This window comes from Lissotriton vulgaris, unplaced genomic scaffold, assembly GCF_964263255.1.
Source record: "Lissotriton vulgaris unplaced genomic scaffold, aLisVul1.2 SCAFFOLD_395, whole genome shotgun sequence".
NCBI classification, from domain to species: domain Eukaryota; kingdom Metazoa; phylum Chordata; class Amphibia; order Caudata; family Salamandridae; genus Lissotriton; species Lissotriton vulgaris.
The window spans coordinates 367,179-391,586 of record NW_028250002.1 but is presented as its reverse complement, the minus strand read 5'-3'; positions in this window follow the sequence as shown (position 1 = coordinate 391,586).

Below are 24,408 nucleotides of genomic sequence, written 5' to 3'. Positions count from 1 at the left end.
GACTTTGAGGGTTAGCAGGGCCCCCTTCACCCTGGTCCTCTGCATTTGGCCACATGGTGCCGAGATGTTTTAAAACTTCCATTTTTGATGGGGGCTTGTGCTGAGTGCGGTTTCATCCAGCTGCACAAGTAGCCATCGAAAAATGGAAGTTTGCGACTACACATGCCTAATTGTGCTGTCGGATCTGTCGACCTATGTTCGGGTGGTTCCTTCCACAAAACAGTGTCAGTCGGAAGCAACTCCGACCAAAATCGTAATGAGGGCCTAAGTGTCTTGATGGTTTTAGTCCAATTCCCATCTTTTTTTCATTACACTTCAGAGTTTAAAAAAACTACAGAATAATGTCTGGCTTCCTACCCGCTGATATATTTTGAAGTATTTGTACAGTTCATTTACAAGTATTTATATATATATATATATATATAAGCCTTTTGCGCCCTATTCCGGGAAGGAAGCCGTTCTTCGCGTGGTGCGGTACGAAGAAGGAGGATGCGGGGAATCTAAAACTTTATCAAGAGTCATCCCTGATGGAACAATTATTTTTCTGCCCATCCTCCTCTGAACACTAATCTATATTATAACCAAAGAGGACTATTCATAGAAATCTTGCGAAATTCTTGAAGACGATTCACATTCTGACTACTTGTTTGCATGCACATACGATTTTGTGGCTTCCTAATACTACCAATTAAGAGATCATTCGGAAACGCTCATCCACAAAGAAATTTCCCACCGATTACAATGACTATATATACTCAAAAGAATTTGCCCTGAAGAAGTCCCTTGAGGACGAAACGCGTCGGCTGCGAATACCCGTGTTTTGATTGTACACCCTTTTTTTGGAATAAAGAAAATCACAACTAAGAAAACCTACGTCTGTGATCATTGACACTATATTTCTGGAATTGTGTGGTGCACCTTTGCGTTTATTTATTAATTTACTGAGTTCTTGGATGAACTATCACTGTGACAGTGGATGTTAACCAGTGTGCACACACTTCGCCCATACAAACTACCCAGGGCGATTTAGAATTCTGGGGGTGATTTGGGTTAGGTGCTATAATTAAGAAGTTTCCACTGTCTCCTTTGTCTTTTGAAAGTATTTAAATGTTGTGTGTTAAAAATAAATTACATTCTACAGCCTTTCCTTTCACTCTGAAACCCAGCAATATTTTCAAAGATGGTTTACCTTACAAAATGCCCTAACTTTACAGCTAGAAAAAGAAAAAATAAACACCAGTCTCCATAGTAAAAGAATAAGTAGCAATTTTTCAGACGACAAAGCCAGACTTTTGACCCCTGTCTTTGAATTGCACTACAAATGCATAAAGATAAAAACAAAATTAAAGCCATCTTTATTGTTCAGTCACCTTCCGAACTCCAGAATTGTTATTTTGGGGGTGCTAAAGCACCTCCAACACCCCTACTTCCAGCACCTATGTGAGAGAGTGTACATAGTGTTTGATGGCTGATAAACTTGGAAAGCCTTGAAACTGCTCATGTATGAAAATATTTATCTCAATAATCCTTGAGTATGCATTGCAGAAGACAAGGGACCTGTTGCCGTTACTCAAAGGTAGGTTTTCCCTTTGACTAATACTTCTCAAATTACCCAGTTATTCAGATTGTAGCTAGAGCAACATTGATTAAGTGTTGAGTTTTTGGGAGAGTGTGTACATGGAATAAGGTATGCCTGCTGTGTGATAATGGTATTTTATTTTCTTTGCACAAACTATGTAATATTTGGAAAGTACATGAATTAAGCATAGGACCAAATCTTTACATAATCCTTGTGGCAATGGGATGCTTGAAAGATTTAATCATCTCAAATTGAAAGGTGCTGTCCAGGTGGTCATTAAGTGTACTTTTAATTGGAAGGCAAAGGTTGCAAAGACCATGTGGATCCATAGAATAACTGTTAACTAGGGCACAGGGTTAACACCATTTGAGATTATAAAATGACGTAATCCTAGGACAAAATGTAATCCAAAGTGAAAATATAAATCATAAATCAATTACTAGCCTACTGAAGACAATAGGAATAGAATTAAGAAAGCTTGTGAGGGTTACACAAGATATGATGAAAGGAACAATACCAAGGCATGTAGAATTAAAATTGGTCAGAGAAAAAAAAAAACGGGGAAAGTGTTTAAGGAAGAGACTCATTTTTCTTTAAACCATAAGAGGTTGTTAAAGTCATGCATAATTATGCGTTGTTAAGTGATGGTAATGTGTAGCATCTTAATTGCATAGCTGTTGGCTTTAGAGAGGGCTGGAAAGGTATGACGTCTAATAGTAATATGAAATAGAATATCTGAGTAACGTAGTCCTCGAAAGAGGAAGTTATTCCTATTTATTGTGATCTTATTGGTATAGACACCAATTGTGATTTCAATGGTGAGCCGCAGAAATTAAATCTGAAGTAAAAGGCCAGGAGGTTCTAGTAACCGGCTGGTCACGATCTAGTGTTTCTACAATATGCATTTCCACCAGCCACTCCTTGAGGGCTAGCTTCCACACTCACCGCACATCCATCTATCACAGGTGTCACTGGTCAGGTGACCCTGCTAATAAAAGGGGCCGGGAGCACGTGCCATGGGCCATGGGCCAGTTCCAGACCATATGACTATGTGTCTGCGTCATTATTGTAGCTGCATGAGGGCCTAGGGCTCTAACCATTACAATTGCGATGAGCCCCTTGTGAGCTGTCACCAGTTTGGTACTAAATCATGAGGGGTAGTGCAGCCGATGCCCACGGCACCCCTGCACCGGTTGCCAGCGCAACGGCCACACTATGAGTGAAGAGGACAGCATCCAGCCTCCATGTAATGCAGTTGCCTGCCTGCCATGACCCCTAAAAGGCAACATAGGACCACTGGGAAGAAGGTGAGCTGACTGAGCTCAGAAGTTGGCAGTGGGCAGCAATGAGTGGAGGGGATGTGTAAAAGGAGCGCATAAAGCGAAACCCCACAGCGCCGGCAGAACCCCGTAACCAAGGGAGAAGCTTCAATCCACAGAGCTGCCTCAAAAGTGAAAAGAGCACGACACAGCCCACAATATCGTGGAGGACACTGCGCTGCATGTCAGCAGTAGGTCAGGGACTGTGGTACCCGCCTGTGAGGGTGTAGGCCTCGTTCCGTGCCAAGGTGAAATGTCTCCATACTGCAGCTTCTCCAGGCACTAGCATGCCTGATTCAGTGCCTGTAAAACATTGGTGGAATGAAAGTGAGGCATGAGGGAATCGCTCATCCGCCTGGTGACGTTAGCAAGCAGGGAAGAAGGGTTCGCAAGATAACACGTGCATGCGAAGGCTGGTGCTGATCCGTTGTGTCCAGTAAGTGTCGTGACCAGAGAACATGGGCTCTAGGACCCACAGGGACACGGACTTGGGGGGACAGACACCGGACACCACATCCGGTCAGGGGGACAAAGGACAGACCACAGGAAGCAAGAGGCAGGGAAGGAAGCACCAATACAAGCTCATGTGAGATACGAAATAAAGATACCTGAAATCGCCTGCACCGTGTCCTGTCATCTGTGGGGGGACCCTGCACGATACCACAACTGGCGACGAAGGAAGAAATAAAGAAACCACGCGTGCCGGATCGACCACGTCGTGAACAAGCCAGGAGCCCACCCTGGACTGGTGCCGAGAAGAAGAACATAGTGGCCAAAGAACGAAATTAAGGACAGCAGCGACGCGGGAGCCCACCCCGGCTGCTGCGACGACGAAATCGCCTGCATTGGGTAAGCGCCAGAGAAAGAAGCGTGAAGGAATACAAATCGGCGCGAGCTCTCGCGAGAGTCTCGGCGGCCATTTGCAAGTCAGGCGAGAGAGCCAATAGGAGCACAGGAATTGCTGGCGGCCATTTTGAAATCAGGCGAAGCACTGATTGGCTGCGAAGTCTCACGAGACCATCGGCGGCCATCTTGAAGTCAGGCGAGGGAGCCAATAGGAGCACAGGAAACGTCAGCGGCCATTTTAAGGTCAGGCGAAGGGAAAAAAGGTCGAAAAGAGCCAGAAAGAACCACAAAAAGATCAGGAAAGGTGGCAAAAGAAGCTGAATAACAAAATAAAGAGCAAAGAGAGGCTCAAATAAGAAAATAAATAAAAGAAAGACCAGAAAGAGCCACAATAAAGAAATAAGCGCCACAAAGAGCATTTACAAAGTAATAACAAAAGAACTGTAAGAAAAAGATGGCAGAACCACGGCCAAGCGCCCAATATCGCAGACCACTACCGTTCAATCTATCAGAACCACAAGTAGGAATAAGATGGGAGCGATGGATCGCTAGGTTCGAGGGATACATGGAGGCCACTGACGTACTAGAAGAAAAGAAGCTAGGACTGTTCCTAAACCTCGTGGGTGACGACGTGGATGAACTGCTAGTGACACTACCGGCAGGAGAGACATCAACATACAAAAAGCTCATCAAGTGCCTAACAAGCAAATTCGACCCTCAAAGGAACATAGACTTTGAAAGATACACGTTCACCACAGCTTTCCAACATGACGATGAATCATTGGATGACTTTGCGACACGACTGAGAAAATTGGTAACGCACTGCGAATTTGACAAGTATGACAACGAGCAAGCAATTCGCCTGCTGATAATTGAAGGATGTCGCGACACTGAATTCCGCACCAGAATATTGAAAGAACCAACATCGCTGGAAAACATCCTGTCGCTAGCAAGGGCAAAAGCAAGAGCAAAGATACAATCAAAGCAGATGGAACGGAGGATCGAACAAGCACACCGCATTACAGATAACAGTCGCACCAGCACCTGGAAAAAGGGACAACGCGACAACACAACGAAGAAACAACAAGGGCCACAATGCTACCGATGTGGTTTAGAATTTCCTCACAAGGGCGCCTGCCCAGTATTTGGACAGATGTGTAAAAAAATGTAACAGAAGCAATCATTTTGCCAGTGTGTGTCAAGGGACATAATTCAGAAATGACAGAGGAAGACCAAACAGGCAGTGGATGACGACAAGCAGGCACGTCAGACACATCGAAACAGCAAACAGGGGCTCGTCAATAGAATCAGGAGGAGAGGAAGAAGAAGAAAAAGTGGAGCGACTGTACCTCATGTCCACTCAAGAAGACACAGGAGAAGAAAGCATTCGTCTGGTAGACAAGAAAGCAATCAAAAAAATGGAATCAGTGACAATAGAAGTCGGACCACATAAAGCACAGTTCGTGCTTGACAGCGGCGCCACATGCAACATCATGTGTGCGTCAGAATATGAGAGAATGGAAATAAAACCGGTGCTGAGACCATCAAGGGTTGAAGTGTTCACTTGGGGCTCAAGGAAACCAGTAACAATTTTGGGGAAATTCACTGAAGATATAACATATAAAAACCAAACACTCAGAGAAGAGATTCATGTACTGAAAGGAGATATTCCAGCACCCTGCCTACTGAGCAATGTAACAGCACAAATAATGGGCCTGATAGCAATGACATATAACATGTCAGAAAAAGGAAACATCTTGAAAGAATATCCAAAGCTACTGAAAGGCCCGTGGAAGCTAAAAGGGCGACAAATAACGTTGCACATCGACGAAACAAAGAAACCAGTAGCTCAGCATCACCGGCGAGTACCAATACACCTGCAACCTCAAGTAGAGGAAGAAATAAATGCGCTGTTGAAACAAGACATCATCGAGCCGGCAGAAGGACCAACGCCGTGGGTATCGCCGATAGTAGCCGTGCCAAAGAAAAACACATCGAAAATAAGAATCTGTGTCGACATGAGGATACCAAACATGGCGATCGAAAGAGAAAGACACCCTGGACCACACCTCGACGACATGATCAGTTGCCTGACAGGAGCAAGACGATTCTCAAAGTTGGACTTGTGTAAGGGATATCACCAGCTGGAGCTGGATCCACAGTCGAGATATATCACAACCTTCTCGACACATCTAGGTCTATTCTGATACAAGCGCCTAAGCTTTGGGATATCGTCAGCAGCAGAAATATTTCAGGAAACGATCAGACAGGTGATAAGGCCAGTGAAAATTAGTCTCAATTACAGCGATGACATCCTAGTGTTTGGCAAGACAGACGAAGAACACGACAAGGCATTGCGAGAGGTGTGTGCCCAACTAGAACAGGCTGGCCTCACATTAAATGAAGACAAATGTGAGCTAGGGCGACACTCTGAAAGAAGCGAAACCACCAAGTGATGTAGCAGAAGTACGGTCATTTCTTGGACTTGCCAGTTACTGTGCAAGATATATCAAAGACTTTGCAACAGTGAGCGCACCACTGCGGGAGCTGACGAAACAGGGACAAACTTTTGCATGGACAAAAGAGTGCAGCACGGCATTCGAAGAAATAAGAGAGGCAGTAACAGCGGTAGATCATCTAGCATACTTTGACCCACTACTGTGTACAGAACTAACGGTGGACGCCAGCCCAGTAGGACTGAGGACAATACTGGAGCAACACAAACCAGGAAAAGACTCGCCGAGATGCATAGTTGCTTACGGAAGTAAGAGCTTGTCCGACGTTGAGAGAGCTTACTCTCAACCGGAGAAGGAAAGTCTGGCCGTTGTGTGCGCGTGTGAACACTACCACATGTTCATCTACGGGAAGCCTTTCGCAATTGTAACAGATCACCAAGCTCTAGTAACAATTTACGGAAACCCAAACGCAAAGATACCACCAAGAATAGAGAGGTGGGGAATACGGCTGATGGATTACAACTTCAAAATAATACACAAGCCTGGAAAGGAACATAACCCAGCTGACTATATGTCCAGACATCCATTGCCACGCAACACAGAAACAACAACAATGGCGAAAGAATACTTGAATTTCATCCTGAAGCACAACACACCAGCATCCATAACAAACGCAGAATTGGAACAAGAAACAAGGAGAGATCAAACAATGGAAGAAATCAAAAAGGTGACCAGGCAGGAGGCCCAAACTGAAATCATAGCGCCTCCCCTTCTTGCTGGAGTGCCCGTCAGCTGCACCGCCTGCCACTGTCTATCTCAGTGAGGAGGGGAGGGAGTGGAGCGCCTTACTGATGTGGCACGACAATGCTGAACTGCACCCGGAGGTAAAATCACCCAACCCGCTACCTTCTGCGGTAGAGGCCGTTTACCTGCCTTCCTTGGCAGTGATGTGACTGCAGGTTGGACGAGAGGCCACAGCGAGGGAAGACGGTCCCAGAGTGGCTATTTGTTGCCTACTAAGGGACAACCAGGCATCAAGGGGAGAAAGACTGTCCACACAATGAGAAAACAGCTCGCAGAGGGAGAGAAAACTACGATCACCAGCACGGCCGGTTGGTAGCAGTTGGTTGGAGATGGCAAGGCTGCTTCCTACCCTAAATGGACACCATAGAGGCGCTGCCTGCAATGAGGAGTGGTTGTGGCGCCACCTAGTGGTAGCTGTTGTGTTATCAAATAATGACACACGAGAAGAATATATGTAATTGGTAATTATTTACCAGAAGAAAGAGCTTGTGAGAGGAAAGATGACCATGCAGCGTCGCCAGGTCTTTCTCATCGAGCTGGGTAGTGACGTCACTTAAATACACCTCAACATTCCAGGGGTAGCACGTGCACATAAACCAATAGGAAGAGGGACAGATAAAACTCATAAAAGCATACAGCATAAAAACAGATGTATTAGTTACTAAAACTATTTACAAATCACAAAATTCATCATATATATTAATACAATTAAAAACCATTAAGAGAAAACATACTGACTGCAGTTTAAAAAACAAGTTAAAATAGACAATCGTTATGTTAGATGCCCCCGAGAACACAGTTTAAACATTTTATGCTTTTACTATAGAGACAGACAAATTAAGGAAAACAGATCAATCACTTCGAGGGGGTCAAGCCCACCACAAGTTTTCTTCTAATGGCCCATGCCCACCCAAAGTATTTGGCGACCGCAACTGTAATAACCGGCAAGGTGTTAGTGGAAATTATTCTTAAGGCCACCTTACTGTCCCTTGTGCCTAGCAATTTGCACATCGCCTTTAGCCAAACACGTCGGGGGGTTAAGTAGGCCCTAAAAACAAAAAGAAGGTGGGCAATGGTCTCGCTTTCACTTTTACACGCCGGGCATAATTCAGAATTACCTATACCCCATCTACCGGTTAGTAATCTTATAGGGAGTGACCCTGCTCTAAGCTGGAAGTAGAGCTTCCTATCCTCCGGCTTTGTGATGTTGTCCCAATAGGGCTCTAAGCTAGGAGAAACTTTTGTTTCCAAAAAGCGACAATCCATAGTAGAGGGATCAACATCATTCCAGTTCCCGTAGGCGACCATTTCCCAGTACCTTTCTTTTATGGCGCCTTTGGTTGGGAACTGGGCTGTCTCAGGGTTCTCCCACAACTCCTGCATACCCATTATTCCCAATACTTTATGAAGTTCTTTGAGCCAAGTTATCTTGTGGAATATATCAGTTTTAATCACATACAGAAATCCCAGAGCGTAATGCATAAGTAGAGTGGTGTGGCTCACTGGTTAGAGGCGGCAGACCTGGAAGCAGAGGTCGACCCGGGACCAGGGTTCGATTCCCGACGCGGCAGGGTCTTGGGCCATGGTCAGCGGACTCGATAATTCTCGCCTCGGTGCCTACACCAACCATGGGTCTCACTCAGCAACTCTGGGCAATAGCTTGCTTAATCTCTACTAACGGCCCCATCAGCGCCGGGGATGCTTGTCTTCACCTTGGAGATGCCCAGGAGGGACAATCTCACAGGGAAAGCCAGGATGGGTTCCCCAGCAGTATACAGCGCCGGGACGCCCCTTTGCTGGGGCAGCTGTGCGCTTTACAAGTATACAACATTTAACATTTATAAGTTCCGGAGTAACCCTCCAATATAGAATAGGTCGTAATCTAGCCATATCTGAGAGGGCTTTCCTGCCTAGATCATAGCGCTGCAGTTGGATTGGGGTACTTTTAGGGAGGCCAACAAGATTACGGCAAAAAAAATTCCACAAGCGTTAGTGACGTTAACTTATCATAAGCCCATATTTCAGCACCATAAAGGGCCGAACTTAGGGCTTGCGCCTCATATACTTGCAGTGCTGGTTGTACCGGCTTGGTCAAGGACTTCCTGTGCTCCGGGCTTATAGCTCCCGTGTTTTGGCGGAGTTTTAATGCCGCCATTTCTATATGCTTCCCCCATTTTACTCCGTTTGACACGTGGATACCTAAGTAACCAAAGTCCGATACCATTTCCACTTTTTGTCCATCCATAAGAGAATTTCCCTCTAAAGCTGTGGTGGGGGTTAAATACCATAAGCTTTGACTTTGTAACATTAACTTCCAACCCCCGGTTGACACAAAAAACCTCAAAGATCTTCAGGGCTCGCTGTAACCCGCTAAGGGTTTTAGATAAAATTAGCGTGTCATCAGCGAATAGTAGAATTGGAGTTTTCACTCCAGCCAGGCTAGGAGCATCTACTTTTCCCAGCAACATACGCTCAACTACCCCATCAATGCTCAATGAGAAGAGCGTGGGGGCCAAAGCGCAGCCTTGGCGCACCCCACGCTCTACCGGGAATTCAGAGGTTACTTGGCCGTGACACCCCCCCCCCCCCACTGTATTTTTGCATAATTTGACTCATGCAACCTCATCACAAGTGTTAGGATCTCTAGCGGCATACCCATCTTGCTTAGCACTTTCCACATCTGGGATCTAGGGACTAAATCAAAGGCAGCACGTAAATCTATAAACGCTGCATAGATGCTGCCTTTTCCTAGTACTACCGTCTTCCAGTATAGTAGTGTAAATCTGAATATCTGGTCTGTGGTACTAGTTAATTTACGAAATCCAGCCTGGAAGGGGGTCAGAATATTTTTCTCTTCTACCCAGGCCGATATTTTCTCTAGGGTCATTTTTCCAATCACCTTTTGTACCGTGTCTAACAGGCTAATAGGCCTGTAGTTCCCAAGCTGTGTTTTGTCGCCTTTCTTATACACCGGGATTGTAACGGCCCCTAGCCAAGACTTTGGTACTGGTGCCCCTAGTGCCACAGCATTGGCCAGCTTTGTTATATAAAGACCCCAGTGCTTTTTATTGTAGTGTAGTTCCTATATCCCTTATAGGTTCTGCGCATTGGAATAACATACACAATAGGCTTGGCATAGGACTGAGGTCTGTATGCCCCTAATATGTATATTAAGCTTAATTACTATGTACCAGCTAGCTCAGAGGCCACTAGAAACTTCTTGAAGACAAGAAGGGAATAGCTTCTGGCAACCACATAACATAAAACCCACATCCCTCAGGATCATGGAAACAAAATACTACTTTTCTTTCAGTCACTCATCTCAGAGAAGTACATAGAAGAAACAGTCGGTGTGTTTACAATAACATTTATTGCACAGTTGTTATTCTAGTACTGGTTATATGTGCTTCGACAACTGTTGGACAGTAGCAGAGAATTATGGCCAGCAGTGCAGTTAAATGAAAAGGCTTTGTATAGTTCTACCATTTTGCAACAGTAATGAACACATACATGAAATACAGAATGCATTAAGATAAAGCCTATACCCCTATGATGCCTAACTAGATGTACCTAAGTGTACCTAGCATGTGTGTAGATCTTAGAGAGCCAAGAATCCCCCTAGGAGTTAGTCTAACCCCTTTACCTTATTGGGACTTCATCCTGATCTTGAGCTGGACACCCACAGATGGGTGATGGACCTCTGCCAGCTGGAGCTGTGGCATGACGCAGGTTGCAGCGCCTCAGGCAGAGTGTCCGCCTGGAAGTCTCTGTCTCCTCTGGTTTGCTTGGGCAAAGGGAGGTATACTTATACTGGATAGGTGTCTTGGATTGACGTAATGTTGGTCAGAGGAAGATGTGTTCTTGGTCTGTTTCCAAGAATTGGTTGTGACGTAGGTTAGTCACTGTTGGACATGGAGATTACGTATTTAGGATGGACCGTCTTCTGTGCACAGAGCACACAGTGATCAGATAAGGGGACAGCCTCTCTGTTGCTCGTTATTGTGAAATGAGGGCTAATCTAGGTCAAAGGGCCTGCCTGTCTCTGTGAAAGGGCCTGCTTGTCTCTGTGACACAAAGAATTTGTGCCTCTGAGACAGTACCTATGTTAAGGCCTCAATTTCCTTCATAACACCCACTCCAATCTATGGACAAGAGTTAATAACCCATTAAAAGCAAACTACGTGACTAAAATAGGCATTTGCATATAATTGGCAGGTAGTTGCATGAGAGTTTTATGAGCTGAAAAAAATAGCAGCTGTTAAAATATATAAAATTACTGTAGACTCTGTGGAGACAGGAAAAATCTATAGTGTCATTAAAAAATATATATATACTCTTTAGAGTAAGTAGTTACTTATAAAAGTTTCTGTTTATAAAATTGAAAACTCTTTCATGCTTTTTTCAGAAGACCATGCTTTCTTTAAAATAGTCAATTTAGAGGGAAAGCTCCAAGCACTCGGTGAAAGTTGAAACAATAACAGAAAAAATGTGTTTCAGGACATGTTTTGAAGAACTAGAGATAAAAGGTGCTGGTAGTCACAACATTTCTCGTAGCCATTTGCTGCAGTAAACAGACCTTTTTAATACCTCGCACAGTCGTTGTGGAAGCACAGAAAGACAGTGCTGCTAGTTGCTTGTTCCGAGGCAGCCGGTGCTAAAGATTGTACCTGTGTGCCTGGATTTACTCGTACCTCACCTTCAGCCATATTCGCCGATGAGGTCTCAATCCATACCTTGGTGTTGCTAAATGAAGTACAAGGCACCCATTGGATTTGCAAGGAATGCTTTGGTTTGATGTGAATACGCTTGGGACACAGCCAAGCATAGGACTTCAGCAGACCCTGCATGGTGGTGATTGCCACTGGCATTTTCCTTTGGAAGAGGTACGTTGCAGTCTTTTCAGACTGTTCTTTTAAATATTAGAAACCATGAGAAGCATAGTTCCTGTTCGAGCTATTCCCAAGGTGTCCCACACTGCTTGTATGTGAAAGACCAAATTTATCAAAAAGGAAAAAAGGGGCAGCCTGTATTTAAGAGTACTATTATGCAAAAAAGAAAAAAATATTTCTTTAGCTGATGTAAAATGAAAAAATAAAAGCTGCTGCACAAGCATGGTTTTCAGATTGCTTTAAGCATTATTGAATTTTATGAAGGAAACTTTTGTTTTTACTACTGTCAGTGTTGGGGCTTTTTTTTTTAAATGGCACAGCTTCCCTACACTGTAGGATTTCACTACCTCTGGATGTTATCTGTACATAACTTAGGTCTGGCCTATGTATACTGAGTAGGCATGTGCGAATTTTGCGAATTCGCAATTCGCGAATTTGCAATTTTTGCGAATTCGCAATCCGCAAAATCAGCGAATTTGCAGATTAGCGGATTTTGCGGATTGTGTGGGGAATGGCCGGGTGGGAAAACGGTGCACATCGCTAGTGTGAGGGGCAGGGCCAAACGGGCGAGGCTTATATGCGAGTTCACATGCCTCTTGTGTGCATAAAAGGACAGGCACGGATCAGAGAAGCTCGTGGTCACAGGAACTGCACAGGGATTGAGCTCGTGAAAGTCAATAATGCAAAGGCCTCCATCAAGCATCATAGCTATTTTTCGACGATAGATATGGGGAGAACGCACACCTGCCCAGCCTCGAGAAAACTCACATTTTTGGGGGGGCTGATTAACTTTGCCATCACTCCAAAGAGCGCCGGGGTCCCTCGAGTGAGCTGTCCATCAAGTGGGTAAAGGGCGCGAAGACGGTGCACACACCACTAGTGTGTAGGGAGGGGCCAAACGGACGGGGCTTATATGCGAGTTCACATGCCTCTTGTGTGTATAAAAGGACAGGCACGGATCAGAGAAGCTTGTGGTCACAGGAACTGCACAGGGATTGAGCTCGTGAAAGTCAATTATGCAAAGGCCTCCATCAAGCATCATAGCTAATTTTCGACGATAGATATGGGGAGAGCGCACACCTACCCAGCCTCGACAAAACACACATTTTTGGGGGGGCTGATTAACTTTGCCATCACACCAAAGAGCGCCGAGGTCCCTCGAGTGAGCTGTCCATCAAGTGGGTAAAGGGCGCGAAGACGGTGCACACACCACTAGTGTGTGGGGAGGGGCCAAACGGACGGGGCTTATATGCGAGTTCACATGCCTCTTGTGTGTATAAAAGGACAGGCACGGATCAGAGAAGCTCGTGGTCACAGGAACTGCACAGGGATTGAGCTCGTGAAAGTTAATTATGCAAAGGCCTCCATCAAGCATCATAGCTAATTTTCGACGACAGATATGGGGAGAGCGCACACCTACCCAGCCTCGACAAAACACACATTTTTGGGGGGGCTGATTAACTTTGCCATCACACCAAAGGGCGCCGGGGTCCCTCGAGTGAGCTGTCCATCAAGTGGGTAAAGGGAGCGAAGACGGTGCACACACCACTAGTGTGTGGGGAGGGGCCAAACGGACGGGGCTTATATGCGAGTTCACATGCCTCTTGTGTGTATAAAATGACAGGCACGGATCAGAGAAGCTCGTGGTCACAGGAACTGCACAGGGATTGAGCTAGTGAAAGTCAATTATGCAAAGGCCTCCATCAAGCATCATAGCTAATTTTCGACTATAGATATGGGGAGAACGCACACCTACCCAGCCTCGACAAAACACACATCATCCTAACTAACTATTTTAGGATGGCGCCAGCAAGCTGCCAGCGCCATCCTAAAATAGTTACTAAATTAGCTTAATCAGGAAGCACTAATAGATCAAATAAAGCAGGTGCTCGAGCACCTGCTTTATTTTATCTATTAGTGCTTCCTTTTTTCGAACTAACTTAGTAACTATTTTAGGATGGCGCTGGCAGCTTGCCGGCGCCATCCTAAAATAGTTAAAAGTTCAACAGGCTTGAACTTTTGCCCCCGAAATCTGCCGCACGCGGATCTCGCGGATTTTCAGTAAATTAGCGGGAGTTCGCGGATCGCGGATTTACTGAAAATCCGCAAAATCCGCGAGCGGAATGGATTTCCGCTCATGATTAATACTGAGTCCCTTGGTGACGTTCAGGAATCATTTCTGTGACTGGTATTTGTGTCAAAAGGCCAAACCACCCATACTTTCCTAACTGGGTCTGTCCTGTTGTGTTGTAAATAGCATCTAATTTTGCCTCTGCTGATGTATGTATGGTGGTGTTTGGCAACATTCCTACTGGTGTTTAAACAACCATATTTCTAGATGTATTTCAATTCTGTAGGAGTTGATAACCTTAATAAAGGTAACAGGTATGTAGCGTTGCAATATGATTAAATCTCTAACATTTGATGATCTGAAAATGTAGCAATTATTCCTAAAACAGACAGCATATTATACACTGTATCAGTAGCCCAATTTTCAGAAAAAGTTACTGAAGGTAATGACATCACTGAATGCATGATAAAAATAAATGAAAATAAATGAAAGTTCAAAATACATTAATCAGAATTAAAACACTGGATGATTAAGTACATCATTTAGAATATAAAGGTTTGTTCAGGTCAAATACATTTATAAGTCTTGTTAGACCTGTCTGGCCTTTTGCGTAGCCCCTCCTATTAATTAATTATTTCATCCCCTTTTTCACCCCTCATACCCTTTTTATCTTTTTGTGTCCACTGGACTTTTATGGTGTTGTCCTGGGGGATAGGTGCTCTTTCGCCCTCATAGTTTTTTTTCCTGAGACCTAGGTACCCTTTTCTGACTAGAAAGGTTGGGCCATGTAAAATGGTGGCTAGTAACTGCCACAACTGCCAACTCAGGGACTGGGCCCATAGGATAGAATAGGAAGCATCCAGAACCTTCAGGCTAGTTCTGGACCTTGGGAGCTAAGGGTATAAATAGAACACCTGTAGGGCGACCATTTTGTCTTGTCAGTGAGGAGCAGCTTGAGTATAGGCTAAGGGTCTGGAAGGGGTAGGGCCTTCATAGGGTGGACTACTTTTCAAGGGTTGCCCCCTTACAGGGATCACCACCCCCATTCCTGTAGACCTGACCCAGTTAGTCCCGACCTGCTGACCCTGGACAGGGAGACACCTTAAATTGGGTGTAGGGATTGACCCCCAGCTAGCGGTGAAGCTTAGAGAATCCCAACTGAGGAGGGCGAGAAGTGAGAAGCACCCCCCCCTCTTCCCTTTGTCCAGTATGAAGAGCTAGATTGATCCTTGCAGGAGATAGAGGACTGTGGCCCAAAAGCGTGAGACTTTACCTCTGACCCACCCCTCCTCTGTGACGGTGGTGCCATTGGCTGCCTATGTAAAATCGGGACCTCTCACCTGCATCAGGAAGTGCAGCAGGAGTTTACCCCCCAACCTGTAGAGCCCGAAGTAAGGAGAGTCGGGGCTTCGGTGGGTGGTCCAATAGTCCTGAATCCATTGAGGACGGGCCAGGCGGGGAATCACTGGTGCTGCCGTGAAGGTGAAGTGGAGCGGAGCATAGGGCTGATCGAGCCTGGGGCAGCGCGCTTCTGCGCATACTCTCGGCGGTGACCACTTTCCTGTCAGGAGGGGCCTAGGACCGAGCAGGCCCAGAGGTGAGCCACTCCCAGTGCCGTCGAGTGGAGCCGCCTCCGTTTCAGGGCCGCTACTCTCCCGCGCCTGCGCCGTAGCGCTGCGGTGAGAGGATCGTCAGAGGCGGCCGGAGGCGGGATCGGGGCCAAGCGCTGGGGACAGACATAGCCCGACCTCTCTTCAGGGCTGACGCGTGTGCAGACTTTCACCAGGCCCCGAGGTAAGCGCTGTTGGGGACCGGAGGAGGCCCCCGAAGAGAGCTGAACCCTGGGGCTGGAGCTGTGAACTGAGAAAGGCTCTAACAGCCGTCCCAAGTAAGGAGGGAAGTGGGAACTGTTGGGTGCCTAGGTTTTCCTTCAATTCGCCTAGCTACTGACTAGAAACACCGATAAAAGGTGCAGGAGATCGTTTCTGGCACCTAGAGGAGTTCTGTTGCAGGACTTTAATGAGGCAGAGATAGGGTGTGGCTCTTCAGTCTAACTGGGATACTGACACCTGGATGTGGGTTACCTGTGACAGAAATTCCAATCGGGGTTGCGTGTCAGAGAAACTCTCTGTAAGAAGTTGAAGTGCTAGGAGGCTACAGAACTGAAGGGATCAACTGAGGAAAATTTCTGTTAACACTGTGCAACTGCCTGTTTAGAATGCCTAGGATTTCTTAGGGAATGGAATAGCTTAACTTGCTTAATCTACTGCTCACTCAGTATTTGCTATGTATTACTGCTAATATTCCGGTGGGTAAAGAAGTGTGGAGTTCATATGTAAGTTGATGGAGGAAGTAAAAACATGTCTTTGTAATGTGATTCCAACTGTGTAAAATATGAGGAGGATAAGGAGAACTGATAGTGTGAGAAAGACAAAAGTGAATCTAATATATTTTTATAAACCAGTCCATATTTTTCCAAAACATTGGTGTAGTGTCGTTTTTGTGTGGAAGTGCATTAAGTTATTACAGGGCGGTGCGCAACCTTTACACTTGTGCTTCTAGGAACTGACTGTCTTACCCTAGGCCAGGCTACCCTATGTGATCTGGTAACAAAAGGTCCAACATATTGGTGTCTAGCGGTGGGATCAGAACTGTGGTTGCGACTACTCTGCAGTAACTAAGTGTAATCCACTGACCTACACCAGGAGTTTTCTCCTGGCGGACTTCCTAATTTCTACTTTTGCTTTTTCCAAATTCATTCCTGGTGGTGGGTGGAGGTAGCTTCAGATTGCCCCTTGTGAATCTATTCTTTTTGTGTGCTTGTCCCTACATAGCTCTTTAGCAAAATGGGATTTGCTCTGGAAGAACTGGACACTTATTCTGTAGCCCAGCTTAAGGACTTTTGTCAACAGATGGGAGTGTTCTTTAAGCGTGGGGCCAAGAAGGGGGAACTCCAGACCAGTTTGAGGGCTTGGGTGGAAGCACATGGAGAAGGGAAGGAGGAGGAAGAGGGGACGGACCGGGACATAGTCATAGGAGTAGAGGGAATGTTCCATCCCGGGATGGGAAACCTACTTCCAGGACCAATGACCTACTCAAAGAGGGGCAGTAGTGTCCCCGGAGGAAGCTTGACCGAAGCGGAACTCACAGACAAGATGGAGAAAAGGCAACTGAAGTGGGAGTTAGCCAGGTTAGAACAGGAGAGGGAAGAACGGAGGATGGCTCATGAGTTTAAATTAAAAGAGCTAGAACTCCAGGCCCTGCAATTAGGACCCTCCCCTACTCCAAATGGTGGCAACGAAACCAGAGAACCAACTAGGGAGTCCAGACCCTACCTGCCTAAAGACATAGTTGCCAGCTATAGTCAGGGGGACGATATAGCCAAATGGTTGGCTGCCTATGAGGTCTCCTTAAGAGCCCATGGGATCCAGGAGAAACACTGGGGGGGTGGGTTGTACAAATATATGCCTCCTACTGGTCGGGACACCTTGTTAGCCTTAGAACAGGAGGAGCAGACCAACTACCTCACCATGAAGTTAGCATTAATCAAAAAGTTTGGGCTAACCCCGGAAAAGTATCGCCAAAAGTTCAGGGGGAGCCACAAGTTAAGCACCCAGAACTGGGTGGATTTCCTGGACTATGCGAGGAAGGCATTGGAGGGCTGTGTTCAGGGCAGCGAGGTGAAGGACTATGAGGGGTTATATGACCTTTTTCTTAAAGAGTATCTACTCGACAAATGTTTTCCCGAGCTGCGCCAACACCTGGTGGACAGCAAGCTGACCAACCCCCGGAAGCTTGCAGAGGAGGCGGACATCTGGGCAAGTACCCGGGTGTCCTCAAAGGGGACTGGAGGGGATTCCCAAAGGGCTGGACAGGGCGCCCGTCAGAAGAAGGAGGGGGGAGATAAAAAGCGGGAGTTCTCTAAAGGTCCCCAAAACAGTTTCCAGGGAAAAGGAACAGGTTTCACCCCTAAGGCTAACCCGCCCAGAAACCCTCATCCTGGCCAAAGCCAGCAGCCAAGGGTTGTCCACTGCTTTGAGTGTGGTGGTGTTGGACATTATAAGGGAGATGTCAAATGCCCAAAGAGACCACCCCCTCCCACCGGAGGAAAAGCCCCGGGAGTATCTAGTGTAGCGCTCGGGGAGGAGTTGCCCTTAGATAAGGGGGGTGAGTGGGCGGGTGTCACCTTAGTGTCCCTGGGAGATCGGGAGATGGTTCCTAAGATCCAGGTGCCCCCAAATACTACCAAGTATGGGCAGTGGATCACCATCAATGGCCAGAGAGGGGAGGCTCTGAGAGATACAGGAGCCAGTATGACTATGGTGAGGAGTCAACTGGTGTCTCCAGAGCAGGTGATTCCCAATGTACTCCACCCCGCCGCGATGGCTGACGGCAGAATGGGCCATTACCCTGTGGCCGAGGTTCCCTTTGAGTGGGAAGGGGTTGCAGGTTCACTTCGAGTTGCCGTAAGCCCTGCCGTGCCAGTCGATTGCCTGCTGAGGAATGACATGGAGCACAATGCTTGGAGAGAGGAGGAATACCGGACGCATTCAGAGATGCTGGGTACACAAGGTCTACGACTGCCCGGAGAGGGAGTTTGCCTGGGTTGGAGCCTGGAACAATGGCCCAACCCGCTGCCAAAAAGGGACAGACCCAAAGACAGGAGAGGCCTGCTTCGGCTTCGACACCCCATGTGACAGATCGGCCACCTGCGGTGGTGGACCAGGAGTCCGTGGAGGGGGAAGTAGTCTCCCTGGAGAACCTACCCATCCCTGCTGAGTGGCATGTGGAGGGAGGGCCTACCAGGGAGGAGTTCTGTAAGGGCCAGAAGGAGTGCCCTACCCTTGAGGGACTGAGGCGACAGGCCGAAGCCCAGGCAGCAGGGAACGTTGCGGGACACTACCACATTTACTGGGAGGACGGACTCCTCTACAGTGAACCCAAGGTACCCTTACCTGGTTCATCAAGGGCCTTGGTAGTCCCGCAACGGTACAGAGCCTTTCTGTTGGAATTGGCTCATGAAATACCCTTGGCAGGACACTTAGGTCAGGACAAGACCTTTGCTCGGCTTGTCCCCCACTTTTACTGGCCTCAGATGAAAGTGGCTTCTGATACCTACTGTCGGACGTGTGTATCCTGCCAAGCCGGTGGGAAAACAGGGGTGAAGCTGAAAGCTCCCCTGGAACCACTTCCTGTCGTTAGCACCCCCTTTGAAAGGGTGGGCATCGACATTGTAGGGCCATTGGATCCACCAACAACGGCTGTTCACAGGTTTATCCTGGTACTGGTGGATCACACCACACGGTACCCAGAGGCCATTCCTCTGAGGACTGTTACTGCACCTGTAGTGGCTAGGACCCTGATGGGGATCTTCACCCGGGTGGGTTTCCCCAAAGAAGTTGTGTCCGACAGAGGGACCAACTTCATGTCAGCATAAATGAGGGCAATGTGGAAGGAGTGTGGAGTGACCTACCGGTTCACCACTCCTTATCACCCCCAGTCAAATGCACTGGTAGAAAGGTTCAACAAGACCTTGAAGGGCATGATCAGAAGTCTGCCTGAAAGCCTGCAGAGGAAATGGGACATCCTCCTACCCTGTTTGTACAGGGAAGTGCCACAGAAGGGAGTGGGCTTCAGCCCCTTTGAGCTTCTGTATGGGCACCCTGTACGCGGTCCTCTCAGCCTGGTGAAGGATGGATGGGAAAAGTCTCCCAGGAAACCTCCCCAGGATGTGGTGAGCTACATGCTGGTCTTCAGGAGCCAAATGGCGAAGTTGTGGAAGCAAGCTTCTGACAACTTGGAGGCCAGCCAGGCAGTAATGAAGGAGTGGTATGACCACAACGCTCACCCGGTGGAGTTGGAGCCTGGCCAGAAAGTGTGGGTGATGGAGCCTGAAGAGCTAAGTGCCCTCCAGGATCCTTGGACAGGCCCCTTTGAGGTGTTAGAGAAGAAGGGTAAGGCTACATACCTGGTGGACCTTAAGACCCCTCGACAGCCCCTACGGGTGCTACATGCTAACCGCCTCAAACCCCACCATGAGAGGCCCGAGGTCATCTTGATGATGGTGACTGATGGAGGAGAGGAAGCGGAAAGCGAACCTCTCCCAGACTTGTTTTCGTCTCAGGAAAAGGATGGGTCGGTGGAGGGAGTGATTCTCTCCCCATCCCTAACTCCTGAACAGCGAGAGGATTGCCGCCAGATCCTGGAGCAGTACTCTGCGTTGTTCTCCCTTGTCCCGGGTAGGACCCAGCTGTGTACCCATGATGTGGACACAGGGGACAGCCCACCAGTCAAGTCAAAGACCTACCGGCTGTCAGACAAGGTGAAGGCTAGCATCCATGGTGAGGTTACCAAGATGCTGGAGCTAGGAGTTATAGAACCTTCCAGTAGCCCCTGGTCCAGTCCGGTGGTTCTAGTGCCAAAAGCAGCTCCACCAGGCACCACTCCAGAACTGAGGTTCTGTGTGGATTACCGGGGACTGAACTCAGTTACCAAAACTGATGCTCATCCAATCCCTGGGGCGGATGAATTAATTGACCGGCTGGGAGCTGCCCAATACTTGAGTACCTTTGACCTCACTTCAGGGTACTGGCAGATCTCCCTGACAGATGGAGCAAAGGAAAGGTCAACCTTCTCCACGCCTGAAGGACACTTCCAATTCTGTGTGATGCCCTTTGGGCTCAAGAATGCCCCTGCCACTTTTCAGCGGCTGGTGAATCAGGTCCTCTCCGGAATGGAGGGTTTCTCCGCTGCTTACCTAGATGACATTGCTGTCTTCAGCAGCAGTTGGGAGGACCATTTGCAACATTTGCAAGCAGTTCTCCAGGCCCTGAAACAAGCTGGCTTGACAATCAAGGCCAGCAAATGTCAGATTGGGCAGGGGTCGGTTGTGTGCATAGGCCACTTGGTGGGTAGGGGAACAGTGCAGCCCCTCCAGGCAAAGATTGAGGCAATCATGGCCTGGGAACCCCCCAAGACCCAGACTGAGGTCCGAGCCTTCCTGGGCCTCACAGGTTACTACAGTCGCTTTGTGAAGAGGTATGGCTCTATTGTAGCGCCCCTCACAGAGCTCACATCCAAGAAACAACCTCAACGGGTAGTTTGGACAGAGGCTTGTCAGCAAGCCTTTGAAAAATTGAAGCAGGCAAGGTGTGCGGCACCGGTCCTGAGGGCCCCAGACTTCTCTAAGGAGTTTATTGTCCAGACAGACGCATCAGAACATGGCATTGGGGCAGTGTTATCGCAACTCAATAAAGAGGGTCTGGATCAGCCTGTAGTCTTCCTGTCCAGGAGACTGCTTCCCCGGTGTGAGAAGTTGGCCTGGTATATAATGCTCACTAATTCTAGTGATCACTTTGTACCATGCCAAGCAACCCTTATGATGATGGTTGTAATTCAACCTTGTAGACCAGTTATCCTAGTGGTAACGTGGACAAAGCAGTCTTAGGCTAAACTCTGAAAGGCATGTGAAGCCAGCTGTTATACCATACACAACCCCCTTGAATACCAAATGAAAGGGACACCACACAGATATATATTGAAAATATATATTGATTTATTAACTATTAAAATCCCCTGGACTCTTTATGAGCACAGAAGCACAAGCGTAAAATCACAAGACAGTTTAAAATACACAAAAGTTGCACAATATGGATGAGCCCTAGGGGCCACCTAAACCATATACTAAGAAAGTGGTATAAGAGATACCTAGAGGAAAGTGAAGAGGCCTAGGGCCTTGGGAATCGCTGGAGCTATTCGAGACTGGAGTTAACTAAGTCGGGAAAGGCCCACGGGACTTGGGTGCAGTGTTCAAAGTGCACGCACTTCTCAATACAAAGTCTATGGTGCGTAAAAAGCACAAAGTTAGAAAGTTAGGAACCTTCCGAGTGACCTACGGAGCTGAAACTTAAAACACAGGCCCTTGGGATGTGTACCAGTGCAGGAGCACCGGCGGAGCTGAGTTACCTCACCCACAGGAAGCGGGTGCACAGGGTCGAAGATGTGTCGGGTTTCGTCACGCTGGTCGATGGTGCTTGGAGCTGAAGATGCTGCAGGCGGCTCGATGAGAAGAGTTCCGGTGGATCCAAGGGTGGATCGGAAGATGTGAAGACCTGAAAGCAGAGGGGACAGTGTTCAAAGTCACTAGCCAGTGACTACCGTGGAACCAGATTGGAACCAGGCGATGTCGGGTGCAAACAGGCGTTGTCGGGTAGCTTCTTTCTGCAGCCACGTGGATACCCGGGGTCGAGGACGTCCAGGAGTCGGTCACGAGCTGTCCCACGTAGGCTTCTCGCTGTTGGCGGTGTCGGCGACCTGATCGGAGCAAACAGGCCTTGGCAAATGCAAGCCACGCAGAAGTTGAAAGATGCTGTTCACTCGGACCAGCAAGGTCAGAGCGAGTGCTCCTTTTCACAGGAGCTTGGGTAGGTCTGGAGCAACCAGACCTGCTGTTTAAATCTTCGGGTTCGTCGCCAAGATGGCCGCTGGCCGCGTGGCTAGTGGCCGGGATGGCGCGTCAAGTGGCACAATGCAAAAGGGCCCCACGCAGATCGTGGAGATGCTGGAGGGCTGATCTTCGGTGCAAGGGCTGCTCGGTGGTGGGGGTTCTCAATCCCCAAAGCACAACGTCGAGGATACCTCAGAAGCTGCGCAGTCAGCTTGTCGAGTGTCTTCCAAGAGGTCCGGTCCCACGTCACTCGGTGCCTCCACGGGTCCCTTCTTCGCAGGGACTGTGGATCGGGCTCGGAGAGGTCTGGGAGTCTGGTTCTTGTCGGGCTCTGGGCTCGGTCTCCGGCGGGAGGCGGCGGCAAAGCAGACGTCGAGTTGCTGGTTGGTACCTGTGTTCACAGGGTGGTCACTCCTTGGCCACAAGGGAGATTCTTCTTCAGTCTTCTGTGCAGCAGAATGTCGAAGTCCAGTCTTCTTCTTGTTTAAAGTCGATTTCGGGATGATCTGCTGTGCAATGGCACTGCTCCCCCTCTTATTCCCAAACTGGGGGTGGATCACCTACTAGGTCCCTCCTCTGGGAGGAACCAGGAAGGGGGGCGGTTACACCCCCTTTCCTTTGTCCAGCTCCGCGCCAGGACTGGGGCTGGAAGGCCCCAGAACCGGTTTGGACTGGCCTATGCACGGGGACACCTTGTGTGCCCCGGGCATGTCTGATTCTTTTCAGCCCTGTCCTACCTAATACACAAAATCCTGTCTGGGGTGGTGCTCGCACCTCCCAAGGCAGGAAACCCTTTGTCCAGGCCACCATCTGCCGAGTTTCGGTCAGCAGCAGGAGGCCAGACTTGTGTCTGTGGTGGCAGCGTCCATTTTGTGAAGCTGAGGCTCTGTTTAACTTTAACCGGGGTTAAGGCTACACACATGTCGTGTCCCTCTAAAAGGGTGGAATGCTATCCCCGTCGCCAGAATTGGCGAGGGGATAGTATTCCAATTCGTATGACACCTTACTCGACATGTTTTGATAAAGCCAAACCAAAGATAGCATATAACCGCGAGGATTATAATGCACTTAAGAGTATATGGTATGGCAATATCCCGGAACAGCTTAGGGAGTGGTTCCCGACAGCTGCAGACAGGCTCAGCTCATGCTAGAGCACCATCTCACATATTTCCAAGCACTCTGCCTCCAGGATTGATGAGGCCTTCCATAGGAGTGGCTGATAGGAACATATGTGTCCAGTTTAGGGTTAGGCACAGGCATACTGTACCTAAGTAAGAGGTGATTACACCAACTTACCCCAGCTGAGTGATCAGCCAGTTGTGTCAAATATGGAGGCCAGGCCAGGGGTGGCACAATACATGCTGCAGCCCCTGGCAGGCCTTGGCTACACCTATGCCCTGGGTACCTATGGTACACTGTTACAGGGGCCTATAAGGTGAACCAATTCCAATTGTGTTATGCACCTAAGGTACATGGAGTCCATTTTAAGGAGAGAGCAATCAGCCTGGGGCCCTGAATAGCAGGATCCCAGGCCAACTAAGTCAAAAACCAGCTAAACACCAGGCAAAAAGTTTGGGGGTAACCATAGTCAGATATCCACCTTCCTACATAACCCCCCCCCCAAACGAAAGGAGATAAGGCTATCCTTGACCAGGTAAGCCTATATTGCCTAAGTGGCCATATAAGGAAGTACCAGCTCTGGCTTGGTAACCCCCTGTCCCATGGTCCACTAAGCAATCCCTCACCCTAAGGGTATCTGAGGGTCTCCACCATAGGGAATCTCTACCTGTGGTGTGTCTTTGCAAAGTCAAAGGCTGGTGTTGAGATGGAGTACTGAAGTGAGTTTCCTCTGTAGGGCTCAGCTTCCTCCAATCACTCTCCACCATGTGTGCCTTTCTTTCTCTGACTGAGTTGCACTGTGCTCTCAGGGTCAACCTCTGGCTACCTAAAGCTGGAGGCTGGGTCCCTCTGTTTGGCTTACTGGAGGGACAGGTCAGG